The sequence below is a fragment of the Panthera pardus genome, unplaced genomic scaffold (assembly GCF_024362965.1).
Source record: "Panthera pardus isolate Hobbes unplaced genomic scaffold, ASM2436296v1 HiC_scaffold_9, whole genome shotgun sequence".
Lineage (NCBI taxonomy): Eukaryota > Metazoa > Chordata > Mammalia > Carnivora > Felidae > Panthera > Panthera pardus.
The window spans coordinates 2,836,237-2,851,378 of NW_026527024.1; the positions used below are offsets into that span (position 1 = coordinate 2,836,237).

The window sequence follows — 15,142 nt, forward strand, 5'->3', positions numbered from 1 at the left end:
AGATGGCCAGGGTATCTTGATTGAGACTTTAAAAAGTCAATCTGGCAATACAAAATAAGCACCACATTATGATTTTGTTCTTGGCCCATTTTTATACCATCTCTGCCTCTAGAAAGCAATAGAAATGATTATAATAAACCCATGAGTCTATTAAAATTAGTGTAAAGTACAAAACAGAAATCTTTAACAGGAGAAAAGAATTCTAGGATAAATACTAGAGAGTAAATATAAGAGTATCATCTTGAAATAACTTTTTCTAGTTTTGAAAGTTGAGAATAATTGTTTTCTTTGGTAAGCATAACAGAGGATGCTATAAATTCCATCTTTGCAAAAAAAAAAAAAAAAAAAGAAATGTTCTTAGAGTCATAAAAAACCCAACATCAAAGTATTTGGTGTGATTGAAAGGAAATCTACATTAGCCTGTAGGTGGCAACTTTTTATTTCAGGTGGAAACTTAAAAATCTGATTTATTTTTTTTTTATTTTTTTATTTTAAAAAAAATTTTTTTCAACGTTTTTTATTTATTTTTGGGACAGAGAGAGACAGAGCATGAACGGGGGAGGGTCAGAGAGAGAGGGAGACACAGAATCGGAAACAGGCTCCAGGCTCCAAGCCATCAGCCCAGAGCCTGACGCGGGGCTCGAACTCACAGACCGCGAGATCGTGACCTGGCTGAAGTCGGACGCTTAACCGACTGCGCCACCCAGGCGCCCCAAAAATCTGATTTATGTTCTGGAGCTAATTGAGGAATATTTGCTAACCCTCTCAAAGCTTTTCTCAAAACACAGTTTTTGGTATGATCAAATGCTCAGACAAGCCCTAAAGTAAGCCTGGGAGTTCTGTAGCTAAAGCAGACATCTAGGAGTTTAGCCTAACATACACCTGCGTGAAAATTGAGCTCCCATTATGTTCCATACTCTGCGGTAAGTACTCTTCCTTGATTATCTCATTTCACTCACACAGCTTTGTAAAATAGGCCCTATTGTCATGCCCATTTCATAGACGAGAAAACCAAAGTTAGATTTGTCCAGGGTTGGGTTGCCAGTGTTAGCAAATACAAATGCAGGATGCTCTGTATTTGAAATTTGAATTACGGATATGCAACATTTTGCTGTATTTCACATATTCCACGGAACATACTTACACTAAAACATTGTTGTTTCTCTGAAATCACATTTCAGGTCATCGTGGATTTCATCTGGTAACTTCATCTAGGGGCAAACTAACACAGCCCATACACTAGCAGGATCCGCCCAGTCTCTGAGACTCTGGGTTGAACCACATTACACTGCAAAGAGCATTTTAGTGTCATTCTTCACAACGGTCAAACTGGAGCTCTCCCCAAACCTCAAATGCTAGAAGTATACCATTATACATCAATTTGCTAGACTAGGATATACACCCACCCAAACCCTTTAAAATAACAGCTAGGAAAAAAATCCGTTGAAGACCCATCAGAATGGCACACATTTAAACATCTGACGCTATCAAAGGTCGGGAGAAGGTGCAGTAACGGAAGCTCTCTGGCACTGACCGTTCCCTACGGCGCCGATTTCAAACTTAGGTTGTATGCGAATCACGCGGAGATCTTGGTAAAATGCAGACTTCCCTTCCTAGGTAGGTCCGCACGGGGCTTAAGATTCAGCAGTTGTAACAAGCCCCCGGCGACACTGGCGGCGCTGCGGCCAAGGTCGCACGGGAGCCCCGCACCCCTGCACTCCTCCCACCGGCGCGTGCGGTCGGTCTCCCCACGGCTTCTCGGGGGCGTGCACCGCAAAGCCTTCACACTTGAACCCACGTGTCTTTTATCACAACGGAGCTTGAACATCGTTTTAAAACGTATAAGCCCACTTGTCCTTAACGAGGCCTTTTTATACGAGAAGAAACCCGAAGGCCGCCCGTCACAGACCCTCAAGGCTCTAGCCCAAACCGCAGCCTCGACAGCGCCCGGCACCTCGCCGCGGCCGCTGGGCGCCCACGCCGGGCGAGCCGGGTGACGTCACTCCCGCGCGCGCGGGGGGCGGGGCCTTCCGTCACGTGGCCCCAGGGGCACGCGCGCTCGGGCCGAGACTGCGGCGCGGGCACTGGGCGAGCCCGCGGCCGCCAGAGCGCCCGGTGCAGCGTTTCCTTCGGGCCCGCTGCGGCTCATGCGGCTCGGACCCGGGCTGTGGCGGGAGAGAAGATGCCACGGCCCGAGTCCCAGAAGGCCGGGATCCTGCGCTGCCGGCGTCGGGGTGAGTAGCGCGCGGCCGGCCTCGGCGGCGTCTGAGCCCGCGCGGCCTCCGTCGTCCCCTCGGCGCCTCGGGCGAGCTGCTCCGGCGCGCGGCCCCGAGGCCCCGAGGGCCGGCGGCCGCGCCCGCCGCCGGCTGCCGTGTCGGGCCTGCGGGCGCGGCGTCCGGCCCCGCGAGCTCGGCCCCGCGGGGACAGGCTGTTGGCGGCGTCACCGCCCGCGGGTCCCGGCGCGCTCCTGCGGGCGAGGGCTGCAGCCGCGCGGGGGCTCGCGGAGCCGTGGGCCCGGGGCTCCCGCCGCTCTTTTCCCAAAACGGAGGCCGGAGCCCTGCGGCTCAGCCTTCGAAGCAGAGCTAGCGGGGCCGCAGAAGTGAGAACGGAAAGTCGCAGCCGGGAGCGCCGCAGAGGGGAGGAGTGAACAGAGCACCCGCCCCGCCGCTCCCCCCCCCCGCCCCCCCTCTCCCCCCCGCTCTCCCCCGCTTCCACCGGGTCCAAGTCGCTCGCGTTTCCCCTGAAAGGCGTAAAAACTTTCTCCTTTTTTTCCTGCGGTAATTGACCGAGGCCACATGTGGGATTTGGTGGATGTGCCTCTCGTTTCTCTTTTCCTTTTCTTTGCAAATATACTCGTTGGAGAAATTGGGTTGTCTTATATAGTTTACTACATTCCTGAAATCCATGCAGTTTGCGTAAAACGTAAAAATACCAAGTCCCTGCCTTCCAGGTCTGATAGACTGCTTCCTTTGAGGAATATTAACATACGTGTGATTTTTTGTTTTGTTTTGTTTTTTTAACCATCAGAGAAGATTGGGGTCAGCATTCTTTTTTGCTTTGGGTTATGAAAGCAGTTGTTTGGTTGGTCGGTTTTCCAAATATAAAATGAAATTACAACTTTGTGCTTTTTAAAAAAAAAAAATATTTATTTTGGAGAGAGAGACAGAGCACGAACAGGGGAGGGGCAGAGAGGGAGGGAGACACAGAATCCGAAGCGGGCTCCAGGCTGAGCTGTCAGCACAGAGTCCCAAGGCGGGGCCAAACCCACGAACCCCAAGATCATGACCTGAGTTGATGGTTAACCGACTGAGCTACCCAGGCGCCCCTGAACGTGCTTTTCACAGTATTATTGTGCACCAGGATATTCTGTTGTCACTCTCCTCCCCCAAATCATGGAGTAGACCTGACTTTTCAGTGTCTGTGTGTTTATTCCACTCACTTTTTCCCGTGTATCCAGAAGTACTATGTGTTGAAATATGATCTGCTTTAAGAAAAATGGAAAAATCTTACCTACTTTAAGAGAGATGATACATACCTTCAATATGTATCAGTTGAGCTTTTCAAGTTAAAGGTGGTGAAAGAGTAGGCCACGCTTTTCACATCTTCTCTTGACAAATTCTGTGCTGTTTGTTCCTTGCAATTTGGGTTCTACTTAGTTTTTTTTTTTTTAACTTCTTTTTATTGGGGTAAAACACAACATGCAGTTTATCATTAGAACCATATTTAAAAAATTTTTTTTTAACATTTATTTATTTTTGAGAGACAGAGCTAGAACATGAGGGGGAGAGGAGCAGAGAGAGAGGCAGACACAGAATCCGAAGCAGGTTCCAGGCTCTGAGCTGTCAGCACAGAGCCCGACGCGGCTCGAATTCACGAGAGCTGTGAGATCATCACCTGAGCTGAAGTCGGACGCTTAATCAACTAAGCCACCCAGGTGCCCCAATATTTATTTTTGAGAAAGAGAGTGAGCGAGCAGGGGAGGGGGAGAGAGAGAGGGAGACACAGAATCCGAAGCAGGCTCCAGGCTCTGAGCTGTCAGCACAGGGCCAGAAGCAGGGCTGGAACTCACTTACAGTGAGATCGTCACCTGAGCGGAAGTCGGACACTTAACCGACTGAGCCACCCAGGTGACCCTCATTAGGACCATGTTTAAGTGCACAATTCGGCTGCATGAAGTACATCGACAGTATTGGGTCACCATCCCACTATTTCCAAAAACACTTCTCATCACTCCAAACAGAAACTCTGTGACCAGTAAGCAGTAACTCCCCATTTCCACCTTCCCCCAGATCCCTTCGGCCTCTCTGAATTTGACTACTCTAGATAAAGTTGAGTCAGACCGTATCCTCCTTTTTATTTCATACAATATTTGTCTGGCTTATTTCATGTGTTTTCAAATTTCATACATGGTGTAGCATCTATTAGACTTCGTTCCTTTTTATGGCTGAATTTTTTGGCTGTATCACATTCATTCATCTCTTGATGCACTCGGGGTTGTTTCTACCTTCTGGCTACTATGAATAGTGCTGCTATGAACATGAGGCTCCTTGTGTCTGTTTTTGATTCTTTGGGGTGTATGCCTAGGAGTGGAATTTGCTGGATCGTGTGATAAATCTGTGTTTGACTTTTTGAGGAACAAACCCTTCACATGTTTAAAACTGCTTTCTTAAGGCCTTCATGCCCCTGCTGTGGCCAAATCTGATGGCCCCACCTCAACTCCTGCCGGCTTGACCTCTGTAAATCTTGGTGACAACTCATGTTGCTCGTCGGTACACCCTCTTGAGGTTCTCGATTTTGTGATCCTTCTGATGTCCTCTCTAAGTATCCTTTTCTACACGATTTTTAAATGTGCTTGTCCCCAGAGGTTCAGTGCTTGCTCCCTAATCCATTTTGTGCTCATTACTTAAAGCCTCTTCTGCTATTATTTCCGTGTAACTTGAACTAAAGTTTTGGTGTTCTATTTTTAACTTTGCTCTGAGGCTTAAGTTTGAATGTCAAGCTAGGGACACCTCTACATCAGGTGTCCTTTCCAGTGCAACATACCCAGACCAAAATTCGTCCTCTGCGAATCCTCCCAAACCTGTTCTCTCCATGCTCCTCGTCGCCAAGACTTGAAAGCCGGGAGTTGTTTTTATTCCCTTTCTCCCCTAGGGACCCACGTCCTGTCACGTTGACCCGTGCAGACAGTTCTGCCTCTGATCCTGCCTGCCGCCCACTTCCACAGTTCTGGATAGAGCCGTGACCGCTGCTGCTTTTTTTTTTTTTTAAGATCTAATTGGCTTTAACGATTCATGAATCAGGCAACATCTCATTTAGCAAGAGGGAAGCTCCCATGATTGCCTCTTATTGGAATTTTTCTAACTGGACTTCCTGGTTCTAGATTTTTTTTTCCCCCTCTGTCCCAAACCATTTTATACACATCTGCTGGAATTTTCTTCCTAAGATATATTTGCCTAAAGATACTAGTTAGCTTTCTTTTACATTCAGAATAAGTTAATTCTTTTTTTTTTTTGAGAGAGAGAGAGAAAGCGCATGAGGAGGAAGGGGTGGGGGGTGGGGGGACAGAGGATCTGAAGCGGGCTCTGTGCTGACAGCAGAGAGCCCGATGCGGGCCACGAATTCACAAACCGTGAGATCGTGACCTGGGCTGAAGCCGGACACTTAACCGACTGAGCCACCCAGGCGCCCCCAGAACAAATGAATTCTCCTCCTCAGGGCCAGAGCCCCAGCCTGTACTCCCGGAAGTAATTGCCTTCCATGAGCCTTAACCAGCCAATCATTCATTACAGCCAACCGTTCTAACTTGCTAGTCCATTTGGAAAACTAAAAACAAATACATGTTGTGATTTTCCAAGCTGTGAATTTTTTCCTTGAAATGTTTCAGTATTTGGTCATTGAAGTATTATTTTTTTAAAAGCCAAACTTAGACATCAGCTTCTAAGAGAAACACACTTATGTCTGTATAGTTTGTTTATATCTTTATTGTAGCACTTTTTAGACTTTGCTTTAGGACGTGCCTGAGTTTTTTACCCAATTTATTATTTCTTTAGGATTTTTGTCCTTAGAGAAAGTGAGATGATTGGCTAAAGGAAATAAAGATTTTTTAAGATTCCTGTGCCATTGTCAAATTGCTTTTGAAAAGGGCCTTGCAATTTATAATTTTATCACCGATAATGACCCAGATAGATAAAATCATGAGTGAAAATGGAATTATTACAACCAATCCCTCAGAAATATAATTTTATCACCGATAAATGTATCATTTAAGTATATGTACTTCAGGTACATATACTTCACATACTTTGTGAAAACACAAAGTTTTCAAAAACTTTGCCAGTTGGAGACTTAGGATCTTATTTTTCTTTTTCTTTATGCGTCTTTACTGATTGTTGACACTGAAGACTTTTCCATATGTATTTCCAAGATTCATCCAAGTTGTTCACTTATCAGTAGTTTGAAAAATGCTGTACGGAGAGCCCCAGCCCCAGCCTTAGCATCACACAATAGAACAGGGTTGCTCAGCCTTTGCACTGTTGAAATCTTGGGCCAGATGATCGTCTGTTGTTGGGGTCTGCCCTGCATATTGTAAGATGTTTAGCAGCATTTTGCTACCCGCCAGATGCTAGTAGGATCCCCCAAGTTGTGACCACCAAAACCACTTCCAGACGTTGCCAAAAGACCCTGGGGGCTGCCAGATTTGCCCAGACGGTCTGGAGTGTCTCAGCCCCTGGCTGAGAACCATGGACCTGGAGCTGCAAGACTGTAAATCCAGTGACATAGTCCACCCTTCACCGTGCCGCGTCTGCGGTCACCCCAACACCTCTTTCCGCGTGAACATCCTGTCTCAAAACTAAATTGTAAGCTATCCTCCAATGAAGCATCTGTTGACTAGGAGGGAAGCAGAAGTGAGGAGCAAATAGTTCATATATACAAATACACAAAACTCACAAGGACAGACCGCTGGCATTTGTGATCTTGGACTCAATGAAAAAGAATTAATTGAGGACTGAACCGTGTAAGCACATTATAACCCCTGGAGATCAATATACCTACAGAACCCAACACCTGAATATAAGGGTAAGGGTCAAAGGAACATTTTTATTAGGTGAAAGATACATATTTTTTAATGCTTTATTATGGAAAATGTTTTGTTAGTGGTCGGTCTTTTTTCATCTATTACCCCGCCTGTCTCATCTCCTATTGGTTAATTTGAAGCAGATTTCAGGTATCATAGGATTAGATTATTTTCGCTTTGTAAAATAAGCTGTCCCTTCCTTTGGAAAGCCAGCAACAGCGGGTTGAGTTGCTTCTCTCACCTTGCGTCATCCTGATGTCCTCTTTTGCCTCCCTCCTCCCTCTTCCCTCTTCCACATTTAAGGACTGTGATTACCCTGGGTGTACCCAGTTAATCCAAGATAATCTCTGTATTTGAAGGTCAAGTGCTGAGAAACCCCAGTCCCTGGGATGTGGATACTGCCGGGGGACCATTATTCTGCCTCTACATAGCACATCAATTGTGCTTCTTGTAAAGAATTTTTTTGGTGGTTGCCTTAGAGTTTACAATATACATTTTAAACTAATTAGTTTGACTCTGCCTTCACGTAACACTCTATTGTTAGACTTGTACAGGTACCGTAGTAGACTATCCCACGTTTTCCCTCCCATTCCTGTGAAATTGCGGTCATTCACTCACTAATCAGTATGCCAGTATGTCATTCGTTCACTCAGTATATTGTGGCATATATTACTTTGAACAGCTTTTCTTAGATCAACTAAGAATAAGAAAACAAATTTTATTTTCATTTCATTGTTTTCGTCTCTGATGTTCTTTGAGTAGATCCAGGTTTCTGACCTGTGTCATTTTCCTTCTGCTTGAAGAATTTAGCGTTTCTTGCAGGGCAGTCCTGGTGATGGATAGATTCCTCAGTTTTTCTTCCAGAAGGTATTTCTCCTTAATTTTTGAAGGATAATGTCAGGGGATATAGAAGTCTAAGGTGGTGGGATTTTTTTCTTTCACACTTTGACTATTTTAGTCTGTCTCTTGCTTGCATGATTTCTGATGAAAAGCCCACTGTAATTCTTACCTTTTTCCTCTCTAGGTAAAGTGTTTTTCCCTCCCTATGGCTTCTTGGAAGATTTTTTTTTTTAACGTTTGTTTATTTTTGAGACAGAGAGAGACAGAGCATGAATGGGGGAGGGCCAGAGAGAGAGGGAGACACAGAATCTGAAACAGGCTCCAGGCTCTGAGCTGTCAGCACAGAGCCCGACGCGGCACTTGAACTCACGAACCGCGAGATCACGACCTGAGCCGAAGTCGGCCGCCTAACCGACTGAGCCACCCAGGTGCCCCTTCTGGGAAGATTTTTTATTTGTCTTCTGATCTTCTGATTATAGTATATGCAGGTGAGAGTTTTCAGGGGATTTATTCTGCTCTGGGTTCTCTTGGCTTCTGGAGTCTGTCATTAATTTTGGAACGTTCTTGGCCATTATTATTGTCATCTCACATCTTTCTTCTTTTTTCTTTCTTCTTCTGGTATTGCGGTACTTTTTGTGTTATACTTCCTGAAATTGCCCCACAGTCCTTGGACGTTCAGTTTTTTCCTGTCTGCGTTTCGGTTTGGAAAGTGTTGACTTCTGGTCAGGCTCACTGCTTTTCCTTAAGCGGTGTGAACGCGGCGGAAGGCCGTCTTCATTGCCGTCCCGGTCTTCTCGGTTTTTAGCCTCGCCTTCTGGTTCTTCCTTAGAGTGTCCATCTCCCTGTTGATATTTTTCACGTGTTGCACGTTGTCTCTTCCGTTCGAGTTCGTAACGTATCAGTTAGAAATGGTTGCAGTTCTCGGATGATCCCCAAATCTGTGTCGTTGAAGTCTGGTCCTTGTGATTGCGTCGTCCCTTCAGACCTGCCTCCCGCTCGCTTTTTGGTACGTCTCACATTTGTTGTCGAGAACCTGACAAGGGTCAGGTCACAGCACCTGAGGTAAGTAGACCTTTGGCGAGTGGCTCCGCGGTGCTCTGGCGAGGGGTTTGGCTCTGTTTAGCGTTTGCTGTCGCTGCCGGACGCTTTGGATTCTTCTGGCGACCTTGTTTGTGTCTGCCCTCTTGCCCTTGCGATTTTCTGAGCGGCCTTCCCCAGACAGTCTGTGTCTTGCAGCTGTTTGAGCCGCGCCTCACCCTGGTCGGCCCTGGAGCCCTTGGGTGTGGCGGTCAAGTACCAGAGGGGGTGAGAGTTCCGTCACCCGCAGATGCCACCGCCACGGGTGCTCGCCAGTGGGGTGGCGGTGCCCCCTTCCCGGTCCGTTTCCGGAAGCCGTGACCTTCGGGGATTGTCTTCGCCCCTTGGCTTTGACCGGAAGGCTTAGCAGGGGCCCGGGTGGGGGGCGTGCCCTTCCCCAGAGAGGAGAAAGCTCTGGCACGTCCTCCCCCTGGAGCGGATGCCCTCGCGGTGGGGAAAGTTCTGGGTGTTCCGGCGAGGGCTCCGCCCGTCTCCCGCCAGAGGCCGAGGGGGTCTTTCGGCACCTCCGCCCCGCCTTCGCGGCGAAGACCCGCCGGCCGCCCGGCGGCAGAGCCCGCGGAAGGGTGGGGGCGGCCGCCGCGCGCTTCCCCGGAGTCGCTCCGTCTCCCGTCGGCGCGCGGCGTGCGGCCCGGCGCCTGCTCCGGGAGGGAAGGTGCCGGCGGGGCGGCCTCGGGCGCCCCGGCCTCGTTTCCCCCGCGGTGCCGAGTCCCGGTTTTCAGCGTGCGCGGCTCTTTATTGTGGGAAGGAGGGGGACGGCGGCCCGCAGGCTCTTCTCCCGTTGGAGCCGGAAGCAGAAGGCCTTCCCCGCCCGCTTCACGCGGGGTTCGTGACGTGGGCCCGTCCTCGTGAACGCGGCGCGGAGGCCCGGGACGGTGGCGCCGTGGCCAGACTCGACTGCGGGGCTCGAGCTGGTGTTTCGTGTTTATCGCTTGACCGATGATGATGTCGGGCTGTGCTGCCCGGGCCCTTTTGCTTTCCCCAGAAAAGAATGTTCTTCTCTCGCGACTGTAAAAACGCCTAGCGGCTTCTCAGAACTTCTTGTAAGCATTATTCTGCATTTTGCGGCCGACGAAAGCTGTACAGACTCCACCTTTATTAAATTCTCCACTTAGGAATGATACCGTAACTCATACGTATAAGAATCTGTCAGGCTGTCTCTCTTCTGCCGCAGCCCGATTCTGTTAGTTTGGGTTTCTCCAGAAGCAAATCCTGCGATACGAATGTAAATTGGCCTTGTTTATATGCGAGGTAATCTCCGCACCCACCGGTAGGGGAATGAAGGCGTGAGGGAGAGAGAGAGTGAGGCGGGAAGGGGCGCCGACCTCAGGCAAGGCCGTAAGGGTGTGCGGAGCGGGGAACACACGCGTCGGTTACGGTCCGGGGCGAGCGGGGACGGGACCGGGCGCTTTGACCGTCCGTTGTCGAGGGCCGTCCTTCGGCAGGTGCACGTTCCCACATACTTTGGGGCCTGCCCCGTGTGGGCGCCTGGGCTCCGGGGGCCAGGGAGGCGGGCAGAGGCGGTTGGAAACAGACCTGTGCGGATGCTGAGACCCCGGAGGATGTCCCGGTGACAGCGTCTGCTCTGTGCCTTCCCGCGGCTGATCGAGCGGGATGAGCCGGACAAGAAATTGGCCGTTTGCCCCACCGCTCAGTCGGGTTGTCAGCTTTCTAAACCTCTTCAGGTGGTGGGTGGTACTCGGAAACGAGTTTTCCGAAGAATGCGCAAGATTTGGTCACGTGATTTTCTGATGGTCGCTTTTTGGATACCCGTCCACTTTGAAATACAAAAGCAACGGTTTGGAAGATAATCCTGGCCTCGTGCTTCTGGTAATTCCAGCCTGGGTAACCTGGTTCAGACCTGTCACTGCTGATGGCAGAGAATTCCCGGGATGGTAAAGAATTCCTGGCTCTTCATCGTGTGCCAGCAGAATAAAACTCAGAGGCGTGGTTTAAGGGTAGTTAACTCGGTTAACGCTCCTTTGGTCGTAGGACGAAGCTGGCTATAGAAGGCCGTGGGGACCGTGGACACACGTGTGCGTGTTTATATTGGGTGTGTTGAAAGCCGTTTGAGTTTCTTAGTTGTTTGGATATCTGAGAACACTTATTTCTAGTAACCGTGTTTTTTTTCCTCTTCATTTATTTCCTCTTCATCTGATGTCCTTTGAGTTTAATTCTCCTTTTTATGGGCAGAAGGGGAACAAGCAAGAACAGTTCTCATAACTGTGGAGGCTGTAAATGGTCACTGGGTGTTCATTCTGTACCCCTCAGTCAGGAGTTGTGTTGCGGGCTGGAGACTGATCACAACTTTTGCAGTGTTTGAACTTCTGTAGGTGGGGGACGTGCCCTGCCGCTCTCATCCCTCTCTCTGGCTGAGTCACCCATTTATCTGCCTGGTTTCTGACTGCATCGGATCGTATGAGCCTTGCGTTGACCTGACATCGGCTCTTTCTGTTAGGACCCAGGAAAGGCTGCAGCGGGCATTTCCTGTCGTTCCTGTCGATCTTGATCAGACACATGGGGTCAGAAATGAATTAAGGAAAATATGAGAGATCCCAATAAACTAGAACCGTGTGTTGTAGAGCATATAGTTAGAAAGGTCTTGAATGTAATGATTCCTGGAAGTAAATGTGTGTTGTGCAGGCCTCTCCCGAGACTACGGTCACTTTCTCCTTACCGTCTTAACCAGGGAGAGCTGCCCCTTTCCGCCTGGGCGTTTGATCAGACAGGATATTAAAGTGTACTGCTCAGCCTCTCCCAGCCCATTTTCACTGACCAAGCAGGTGTCCCGGGATTGGTTCCCGTGCTTCGTCGTATTGGCTGTCCTTTTAGTTTCCTTTTCTTCAGTGCTTAATTAAATTTGCTTCTTTCTCCCATCAACATTACCATGTGGTTTTCCTCTGCATTTGAGGTATAGTGTATAGACACTGCATGTGTTTATGTTCTTTTTGATTTTCTTACAGAGAGGGGATTCATAAATGTCTGAGCGATGTCAGAGGATTATTCCCGGGAACATATGATGTCTGGAATGTGCTCTGAACCTTTCCTAATTCAATGATCTCCTTACTTGTAATTATGAAATGTGTTTGTGGTGAATGTTTTCTTCTAGTCTTTCAGGTAGATAAGGAATGAGAAAAAAATAATGTGGGGTTTTGTTTTTTTTTCCTGTTGTCATCACCGTGTAATTTCACAGGGGTACATAGGAAAGGCATGTGCTGTAAATCACATGACCGTAGCTCAGTTAAAATATGAATATGTCTCTTTTATGGAAAAGGTAACAGATGTTTGCTGTTTGACAATTTGGAATATAGAATAGACCGATGAGAAAATAACCGGGAACTGCACAAAGGTAAATATTTAACAAACAAAGATGACTTTTTAAACTTCATTAAACATTATGGAAATTATTTTGTGCTGAAGGACTGTGAAAGCTCTACTGTGTATGAGTTAGGTAGTATGGTCTTTTCCTCCTGTAGTAAAAGATGGACGTTGGGCAGACGAATTCAGACTGATTAGTGATTTGTGGAGGACAAAGTCTTTCAAAACGTGCTGTTAGAATATTTGTTCAGTGTCCAGATTTTATTCTCAAGTTTTTGACACCTTAATGGAATGAAAATAGCCTTCCTTTTAATGTGCTAAAATCCCTTTTGCTTCTGAGGTTAAAAGGAAAGGCCATATTTTGTTCAAAGCCTTAAAATATTTAATCCTCTCCAAAGTTCTTATATTTTTAAGTTAGGCTAAGAAATTTTTTACCTTGATTTTTAAAGAAATACATATTCTTTGTAGGAAATGTTTTAAGTAAAGGAAAGTCACCAGAAAATTAGCTATGATGCCACTAAGCTGATTCTATTAAGTGTATTTTTTCATTATTGCTGATAACAGTGTAACATTTTAGGTCGTGTGAGAGATTAAAAATAAGCAGTAGAGGTGTGCCTGGGTGGCTCAGTCGGTTAAGCCTCCGACTTCGGCTCAGGTCATGATCTCACCGTTCGTGAGTTCGAGCCCCGCGTCGGGTTCTGTGCTGACAGTTCAGAGCCTGGAGCCTGCTTCAGATTCTGTGTCTCCCTCTCTGTCCCTCCCTCACTCTGTCTCTCTCTCTCTCTCTCTCTCTCTCTCTCAAAATAAACATTAAAATATTTTTTAATAAAATAAAAATAAACAGAATATATAGCAAAATATTTGCAGTAATGAGATTTCAGGCATTTTTTTTTAACTTTTTGCTAATCTGTTTTTTCTGATTTTTTAGCATAGTAGCAGAGCTTAGAATATTAATCCCTACCACCTTGCGTGGTGTCTGGCATATAGAGCTCTGCTGTGTTCCCAGTATTAGTCTTTCCTTAAGGATTACTTAATGATTTTTCAGAAGAAGAATGTTGGATTATTTAGTACATTTAATAGGCCCCGACTGGAAGATTAGTGGAATGGTTTCAAGTATCATCTGTAGAGTCACATTGGGTAACAGGCACCATCCTGGTGAACTTTACAGAATTTGGCTACTTTATGGAGCATAATTTAGTAGCTGGTGTGTGCTGTGTTCTTTGTTAATAGAAGATAACTATGGACAGCATCTCAAAATGGGTTTTCTTAGCTCAGACGACTGTGCTGTTGAGAAATACCCCTCACTGTAATTGATAATGATGTTGGAATTTAAATTGAGTGAGATCTCATGTGATTTTAGCCCGTTGTGTCATATGTAATTTGCCAAAGAGCCTTTTTGATACAACGAGACAGCAGATGCAAACAGCAACGATCGGTCGTTTTTTGAGTGGACTAAAGCGTGTGTGTGCTTAAATTGTCCTTGCATATTTTTGTATGTATCTTTCTAGTCTCCTGGGTTGCATAGTGGTGCAAGGCTGCTCTTCACCTATGAATATGAATTCTGCCTTTTAGTCCTGCCTCTCCATTCTGTTTCCTTTTTCTCCTAAAGGGTGTTAACATTTTTTTTATGGTTTATGGGAGAATGCTGGAAACCAACTTGGTATTGTGCTTTGTCCTTCCTTTGCTTTATCCATCCTTTGTCTTATAAACAGTTCTGTGTGTGAATGTAGATGTATTTACATGTAGCATTCTATATACCCTCTTTTCCATCTTAATTTGTTTCACCTGGCAGCATATCTTAGTGATAAAGCCATAGTAACTATAGAGACTTTTCTCTTTCCTCTTTACAGCTGCATATTTTATTGTGTGGATGTTTCTTAATTTGTTCAACCAATTCTTTATTAATGGACAATTGGACTGATCCCAGCCTTCTGCTATTACAAAGAGTCCTATAGTGAATAGCCTTGTGCATACATTACTTCCCATTTTTCTGGGGTGGATTTCTAAGAGTGAAATTGCTAGGTCAGAGGATAAATGAATATGCAATTTGAGTAGATGTTGCCAAATTTCCCTGCGTAGGAACTGTACCACATAGGAGCGTTTCTCCATAGCCTCATTATCAGACTATGTTGTCAAGTTTGTGGGTTTTTATAAATTCAGGTAGGGGCTTTTTTGGCTTATTTTCCCTTGCTGTGAAAAAGGTTCTGCATTTTTTCATAGGGTTAAGAACCAGTTGTGTTTCTGTTTCTGTGACCGGTCTGTAGGGTTGTTGGTCCTTTCTCGTTGTGACCAACAAGACTGGAAGATAATCCCTAGTGACTCCCTGCCACCTTCTGCTCTCACTTTGTGTGATTCTCTCCCCATGTGTGGGAGTGCTTTTAACCAACAAAACACGGCAAAGATGATAGAGTGTCGGTTTCTTGATTCGCTTAGGTTATGTAGCAAGGATAATGGGATGTCACTCCGGTGACTATATCATTTAAGACTGTGTTAAGCAGACCGGAGGAGATCCCTCATTGCCGGCTCGATGAAGTCACTGTGTGGTGATGACCACGTGGCAGGGAGCTGCCGATAACCGCTAGGGTCTGAGGGGGTCTCCAGTCCCCTGGGCCCGTTGTCGTAGAGCCATAGGAAATGAATTCTACCAACAACTTGCTGAGTTTGGGAGCGGTTCTTCCGGAATTAGGCCTCCAGGTGAGAATGGAGCTTGGCTGACGATTAGCGTGAAGTCTTGCTGGACCCTGAGCAAAGGATCCATCTAATTAAGCTGTGCTCAGACTCTTGATGCTTAGAAATTGTGAGGTAATAAGTATG

At 46.8% G+C, this 15,142-nt stretch overlaps 1 protein-coding gene across 5 annotated transcripts in view; it reads left to right on the plus strand.

The window, feature by feature from the left end:
• The first annotated feature begins 2,089 nt into the window (after nt 1-2,089).
• Nucleotides 2,090-15,142, plus strand: part of GALNT11 (polypeptide N-acetylgalactosaminyltransferase 11) — a 42,709-nt gene continuing 29,656 nt past the window's right edge. The window contains exon 1 of one of the 5 annotated variants that reach the window (XM_053898749.1): nt 2,090-2,234. The gene's annotated coding sequence lies outside the window, so the exon portion shown is untranslated. Of the gene's footprint in view, nt 2,235-9,947; nt 10,054-10,133; nt 10,262-12,204; nt 12,360-15,142 lie in introns of those variants that run through there. The other 4 variants (XM_019424864.2, XM_019424866.2, XM_019424867.2 and 1 more) reach the window with 4 other exon arrangements.